Source organism: Saimiri boliviensis, chromosome 1 (assembly GCF_048565385.1).
Source record: "Saimiri boliviensis isolate mSaiBol1 chromosome 1, mSaiBol1.pri, whole genome shotgun sequence".
NCBI lineage: Eukaryota > Metazoa > Chordata > Mammalia > Primates > Cebidae > Saimiri > Saimiri boliviensis.
Window position 1 is genome coordinate 67,630,641 of NC_133449.1, and position 7,156 is coordinate 67,637,796.

The following is a 7,156-nucleotide window of genomic DNA, read 5'->3' on the forward strand; positions in this document are numbered from 1 at the left end:
ACTAGGCACAAAGTCCACATACTATGTAATTCCATTCACATAAAGTCCGGAATAGAGAAATCTATAGAGGTAGAAAGTATACCAGTGCTTGTTTAAGGCTGGGGTTGGGAAAGAAGACGGGGTGATAGCTAAAGAGTGGCAGGTTTCTTTTGGAAGGAAAGAAATGTTCTAAAACTGCCTGTGATGATGGTTGCACAACTCCACACATACTAAAGCGCAGTAAATTGTATATTTAAATGGACAAATGTATGGCATGTTAATTATATCTCAGTCAAGCTTTTTTTTTTTTTCCCCCACAGCCGAGAGGCCTTTGTTGGATGGTGAGGGTACATATAGGCAGGTAGGCGGCTGCTAGATGGTGTTGCATACCTTCTCAGTTTGCAGTGGTCCCTGAATGTCCAGTTTGCAAGTCTTGCTGTCCTTGTCAATGATCTCCAGCCGCAGCTTGGGGATGCACTTTTCAGCCTGGGGTGAGGGCAGTTCTGGGCTCTTGCTTAGCTGCTTGTCTGAGTCCTCTACAGTGGTGTGCAGAGTGCAGGCCTCTGGCAGCAGGTCCTGCTCGTAGGCTGCTGCCAGCTGGTTCACCACATGGCACTCTACCTCATGTTTGATGGAGCGGGCACCATTGTGCACATTGTAGCCATCAACCAGCATGTCTGCCACCTCACGGTCCCAGAGCAACATGACATTGTGCCTTTGCTTGACTCTTTTGGCCCAGAAGTTTAGCTCCTTGTTGATGAGTTGGATGAGCTCCGAGTGGCAGAAGGGAGGAAGCTAACAATCTCATTGATCCGTCCCAGAAACTCATCCCTCTGGAAGTGAGCTTTCAGGATAGGGCAAATCATTCTCCTTGAAGTTCTTTGAGATGGCAATCTTGTCACTTACCTGGACATCCCCCAGGTTTTCAGCAATACGGTTACAGCTCATCTCCAAAGCTTCCCGCCTCAGCTGCAGCACATGCTATGTGATCTCGTCACCGGCCACACAGGAGGTCATGATGAAGACGTCGTCCTTGCAATCAATGGTCTTCCTTTTTCCATCTGTCAGCCGGCCCTCATCCAACAGCTGCAGCATGATGGTGAGCACATCTGGATGGGCCTTGTCTACTTCATCAAAGAGCACCACAGCATTGGGGCACAGCATCAACTTCTGGGTCAGCTGGCCACCCTCCTCATGGCTGACGTAGCCTGGTGGGGACCCAATAAACTTGGCCACCTAGTGTTGCCCCTGGAACTCAGACATGTCCAAGCCTGATGAAGCCCTTTTTAGCATCCTTGTGCATATATTTGGCTGTCTTCTTGACCAGCTGTTTTTCCTATTCCAGATGATCCCTAGAAGAGGAAGACCAAGAGGGTGTTCTTCCTCGTACCAACCATTCTCCCTCCGGCTCGCAACACCCACTGTGGCAATAGCACTCTCCCGGTCGGTGATGTGCTCCTTCAGTCGCTGCTCCAGGGGGAAGCAGCGCCGCTCCTCAGCCTCACGCTTCCGCTGCTTCTCTTGGTACTTGGCTTCAGAAGTGCTCAGAAGCTTCGTCACTTCCCCTTCTTGGGCATAATCTAAGGGTGTGTGTTCCATTTCACCGCTCTGCAGGGCATTGACTCCTCCATCAAGCAGCTCCTTGGCAGTGCAGCAGTCATCGGCAAGCACAGCATAGTGCAGGGCTGTGCAGCCCTTGAAACTGGTACGGTTGTTCAGCCGGTTGTTGAAATCATCCTCTCGGGTGACCAGGACTTCCAAAGAATGTTCCTTGGCGGTCTTGTAAGCACTGCTGAAATCGTCTCCAAGGTTTGGATCAGCCCAGGCAGCACGCAGGACCTGTACCAGACTGTTGTTTCCATTGATGGCTGCCACCGTGAGTGCTATCCAGCCAAGTCTGTGCCTTGCATTGATATCTGCACCTTGCATTGATATCTGACAACAGCCTGCTGACTTCTTGCAGACTGTTGGCACATGCAGCTTCCATCAGGGCTGCATCCTTGTTAGACAGACTCTTGCTGTAGCAATGAACCACCAGCACTGTGGTCAGGGCCCACATGCCTAGTCCGGCCCTGTTGGGGACCCAGTTCCAGCTGTCCTGTCCTGGGAGTATTTCTCCAGGGCCAGGAAGCTCTCTCTAAGCGGCAGCTATGAGGCATTTGGTATCAAAGCATCCTCCCTGGTGCCACCCAACATCCAGAGAGCAAGACCAGCGATGTTCCAGGGCACCTCCCGGAAGCTGCCCTCAGCCCACTGCAGCTCCCCAGACCTCCAGTGGTCACATTCCGGCCAATAGCACCTCCATGGCCCTGGAGCATTGGGGACCTGAGCAGCCAGAGGAGTAGCCATGCTACCAGTGCTTTTCTCCTCAACACCAGGGACCCCAGCATTGTGACAGCTGCTTCGATAACTCCCTCAATCAGGCTTTAAAAAAAAAATTAAGGTTCCAGGCTGGGCATGATGCCTCACACCTTTAATCTGTAATTCCAACAATGGGGGGCCAAGGTGAGCAGATTGTTTGAGCCCAGGAGTTCAAGACCAACCTGAGAAACATAGCAAAACTTCATCTCTACAAAAAATGCAAAATTATCTGGGCTTAATGGTACACACCTGTAGTCCCAGCTACTTGGGAGGCTGAGGTAGGAGGATCCGCTTGAGCCTGGGAGGTCGAGGCTGCAGTGAGCTGTGATCGTTCCACTGCACTCCAGTCTGGGTGACAAGAGCAAGACCCTGTCTCAAAAAAAAAAAATCATAAATGGAGGCTCCATTCCTCACCTGCATACATGTCTACACACCCACACAAAGACATGCTGTCTCCAAATCTATGCCTGGAACTTTTCAAAATTGGGTTAGTCCATTCCTTGACTTTGCGGAACTGATCCTTATTTGAGACTTCTGAGTCCTTCTGACAGCTCGAGGTAATTGGCCATTTATGCACAAGGGCAAAGTAGTACTTTGATAATTACTAAAGCCACAGTCCTGAATCACAGGAGTTAGGAGTTCGGAAAAACATCAATCACCCAACAGCCAGGTTTCCATGAAGGGAAGCTTCGGCTTCTGATAATCTCCAGCACATTCCTAACACATTCCTCTCATCTCTAGCTTCTCCTTTCCCATTTTGGCAAATTTCCCTCCCTCCCTGGTCTCCCAGCTCAGCAGACTCTTGACTCTGAGGAAAAGCAAGCACATGCCCACCACCCCCTTTCCAACCGAACTCAACTGCCTCCAGCCCCCAGCTCACATGGAAAGCCCAGCTGAACTCTGATCTGAGTTAAAAGCCTTGTGTTGTGTGTGCTAACAGGCTGTGGGTTTTTGCTTTTTTTTTCTCCAGCTCAGATTACCTGGTTTCCCAGTGGGCCAGCTCTGGGAGAAACCCTTCCAATCAATGCCTTCAGTTGAAGTCTAAATGTCCGTGCCACTTACTCCAAAGGAATAAGAAACAAACCAGGAAAAACATATTGCAACAGTTATTACATTAGTTCTTTATAACCAAGGTCTCCAGCTTGGAGGTGGGATGGGGGATGAAAGGTTTTCATATTTAATGAATAAATGCCTTGTAGTGCCCTTTGGTTTTTCTTTAAAGAACTCCAAACATGTAGCAAATACTCTCTCGGTTCTCCACGTGGCACCCCCTCCTCCTGAAGAGAGGTGGAAAAGTATCCATTTTACAGATCCAGAAATGGAGACAAGTCACCTGATAACTTGCCTGACTCCCTAACAAGTTCTAAGGCTACAACTTTCACCCATCAAATTTACTTTCCACTTGACTTCAAATGCTCCTCTTAGACTGCCACTATCTGCTTTCCCAGGACAAATCTTACTTCCATTGAAATATGCAGACCCAGCCGAGAGCGGTGGCTCAAGCCTGTAATCCCAGCACTTTGGGAGGCCGAGGCGGGTGGATCACGAGGTCAAGAGATCGAGACCATCCTGGTCTACATGGTGAAACTCCGTCTCTACTAAAAATACAAAAAATTAGCTGGGCATGGTCGCGCGTGCCTGTAATCCCAGCTACTCAGGAGGCTGAGGCAGGAGAATTGCCTGAACCCAGGAGGCGGAGGTTGCGGTGAGCCGAGATCACGCCATTGCACTCCAGCCTGGGTAACAAGAGCTAAACTCCGTCTAAAAAAAAAAAAAAAAAAAAAAGAGAGAGACAAAAATGCAGACCCTCTTGGTCCATGATGTGGCCACCAAAACATAGCCCATCCTAATCCCAACTTTGCTGGAACAAACAAAATCGAATCCCTGATCATACTGTATCATATTCTCTAGTTGTTTTCATGTGATGTGCCCTAGTTGAGTGGGACCCTGCCAGAGATTAAATTTATTTTCTTTTTTTCTTTTCTGTAGAGGGAAAATGACCAGCTTCTTCAAGACATTGGGCCATGAGGTTCACTGCAACCTCTGCCTCCATAGTCATATGAGCCAATTCCTTATAATAAATCTTTCCAGGTGTACACATCCTGTTCTGTTTCTCCAGTAAAGCCTGACTAATACATGTGGGAGGGGAAAGTTAGAAGAGAATTACAAACCTTTGGCTTAGCAAGGACTTTCTAGCCTTAAAATGATGGTAAAGGCCAGGGAAAGTGGCTCACACATGTAATCCCAGCACTTTGGGAAGCCAAGGAGGGAGGATCACTTGAGCTCAGGAGTTCAAGACCAGTCTGACCAACATGGCGAAACCCCGTCTCTACTAAAAATACAAAAATTAGCTGGGTGTGATGCTGCCTGCCCGTAATCTCAGCTACTCTGGAGGCTGAGGCAGGAGAATCACTTGAACCTGGGAGATGAAGGTTGCAGTGAGCCGAGATTGCACACCTGTACTCCAGCCTGGGCAACAGAGCAAGACTCTGTCTCAAAAAAAAAAAGGTACAAACATAGATGCAAAAATCCTCAACAAAATACTAGCTAACTGAATCCAATAACATATCACAACGATAATCCACCATGATCAAGTGGGTTTCATACCAGGGATACAGGCATGATTTAACATATGCCAGTCCAGAAATGCGATACACCACATAAACAGAATTTAAAAGAAAAATCACACGATCATCTCAGTAGATGCAGAAAAAACCTTTGACAAAATCTAGCATCTCTTTACAACTAAAACCCTCAACAAAATGGGGATAGAAGGGGCATAACTTAAGGTCATAAAAGCCATCTGTGACAAACCCACAGCCAACATTATGCTGTAGGAAAAGTTGAAAGCATTCACCCCGAGAACCGAACAAGACAAGGAGGCCCACTCTCACCACTCCTATTCAACATAGCACTGGAAGTCCTAGCCAGAGCAATGTGCCAAAAGAAAGAAAGAAAAGGGTATCCAAATGTGTGAGGAGGAAGTCAAACTGTCACTATTCACTGAGGGAAATATTATTTGACCATAAAGAGGAATGAGGTACTGATACATGCTACAACATGAATGAACCTAGAAAATATTATGCTAAGTGAAAGAAGCCAGACACAAAAGGACAGATATTCTATGATTCCACTGATATTAAATTTGAATCCAGAATAGGCAAATTCATAGAGACAGGAAATAGATTCATGGTTGCTAGGAGATTAGGGGAGTGGAGAATGAAAAGTAACTGCCGAATAAGCATGAAGTTCTCTTTTGGGAGATGGGAATGTTTCGGAACTAGTTATCGGTGATGGTTGCGCAACACTGCGAATGTGCTAATTGCCTCTGAGTTGTCTGATGTAAAGTGGTAAGTTTTATGTTATGTGTATCTCACCACAATAAAAATAAGTAAATACCGGCCGGGCGCGGTGGCTCAAGCCTGTAATCCCAGCACTTTGGGAGGCCGAGGCGGGTGGATCACAAGGTCGAGAGATCGAGACCATCCTGGTCAACATGGTGAAACCCCGTCTCTACTAAAAATACAAAAAATTAGCTGGGCATGGTGGTGCGTGCCTGTAATCCCAGCTACTCGGGAGGCTGGGGCAGGAGAATTGCTTGAACCCAGGAGGCGGAGGTTGCGGTGAGCCGAGATCGCGCCATTGCACTCCAGCCTGGGTAACAAGAGCGAAACTCCGTCTCAAAAAAAAATAAATAAATAAATAAAATAAAAAAAAAATAAGTAAATACCTCCCCAAGTAATATTTGTTGAAAAATTCAAAATTTCCAAATTTAAACAAGAGAAAGTAAAAGCAATATTAGTGGCAGAGTACTAAGATCCTTAGTTATTGCAGCCTGACACTTACTATTTGTTGCTTTTCATCTCACTGAATCCAAGGGCTTAGTAGCAAGGCCCACAGTCAACCAGACATGAAAAGATCCTTCCTGTGTCCTTAATGGGGGCTACTCTCATCCTTGGAAGGACCTCTGTGGATCCATTAGAACCAATGGGATGGGCAGTGGTCTCTCGTGGCTTTAGGAACGTTTCTTATGCAGTCCCCAGAAGGCTCTGAGTTGGCTCACTTCATCTCCCTAGCATCTGGAAGAGTTTTGGAAAACTAATTTTTTTTCTTTTTTTGGCCAGAATCTTGCTCTGTTGTCCAGGCTGGAATGCAGTGGTGCAATCTCGGCTCACTGCAATCTCCAACTGCCAGGTTCAAGCGATTCTCATGCCTCAGCCTGCTGAATAACTGGGACCACAGGCACCTGCCACCACATCTGGCTGATTTTTGTATCTTTAGCGGAGTCGGGGTTTCATCATGTTGGCCAACCTGGTTTCGAACTCCTGACCTCAGGTGATCCACTAGCTTCAGCCTCCTAAAGTGCTGGGATTACAGGCATGAGCCACGGTACCCAGCCTTGAAATATAATTTTAACATAGATTTTTATCTTATTATACTCTTGGCTTAAATTCAAATATAGTACTAATATCCTACCTGTATAATCTTGCTAAAAGGAATGATAAGAGTAGAGAGACAAAGCAGCAGCCATGTCCCCAGGCAGACCTTTGCCTAGAGGTATTTAGGGGATTGTGGACGTCAGAGCTTCAGGAAAGGCATTTAGGGACCATATAACCATCCTCACGCTACAGATGAGGGCCTGTGTGCCCTGTGAGGTTCAATGACTTACTACCTCTCACTCAGATGGGTAGAAAGCCAAGCATCCTGTGGCACACACATTCATGTAGGGACACGACACGTGCAATCCTAACATCCACGTAAAATCATATGACATCTTACCAAGAAAAACTGTAAAAGACATTCACATGGCCAAAAA

At 46.9% G+C, this 7,156-nt stretch overlaps 1 pseudogene; it reads right to left on the reverse strand.

Moving 5' to 3' along the window:
- Positions 1-351: 351 nt before the first annotated feature.
- LOC101045633 (mitochondrial disaggregase pseudogene) lies at positions 352-2,369 on the reverse strand (annotated as a pseudogene).
- Between the last annotated feature and the right edge of the window lie 4,787 nt (positions 2,370-7,156).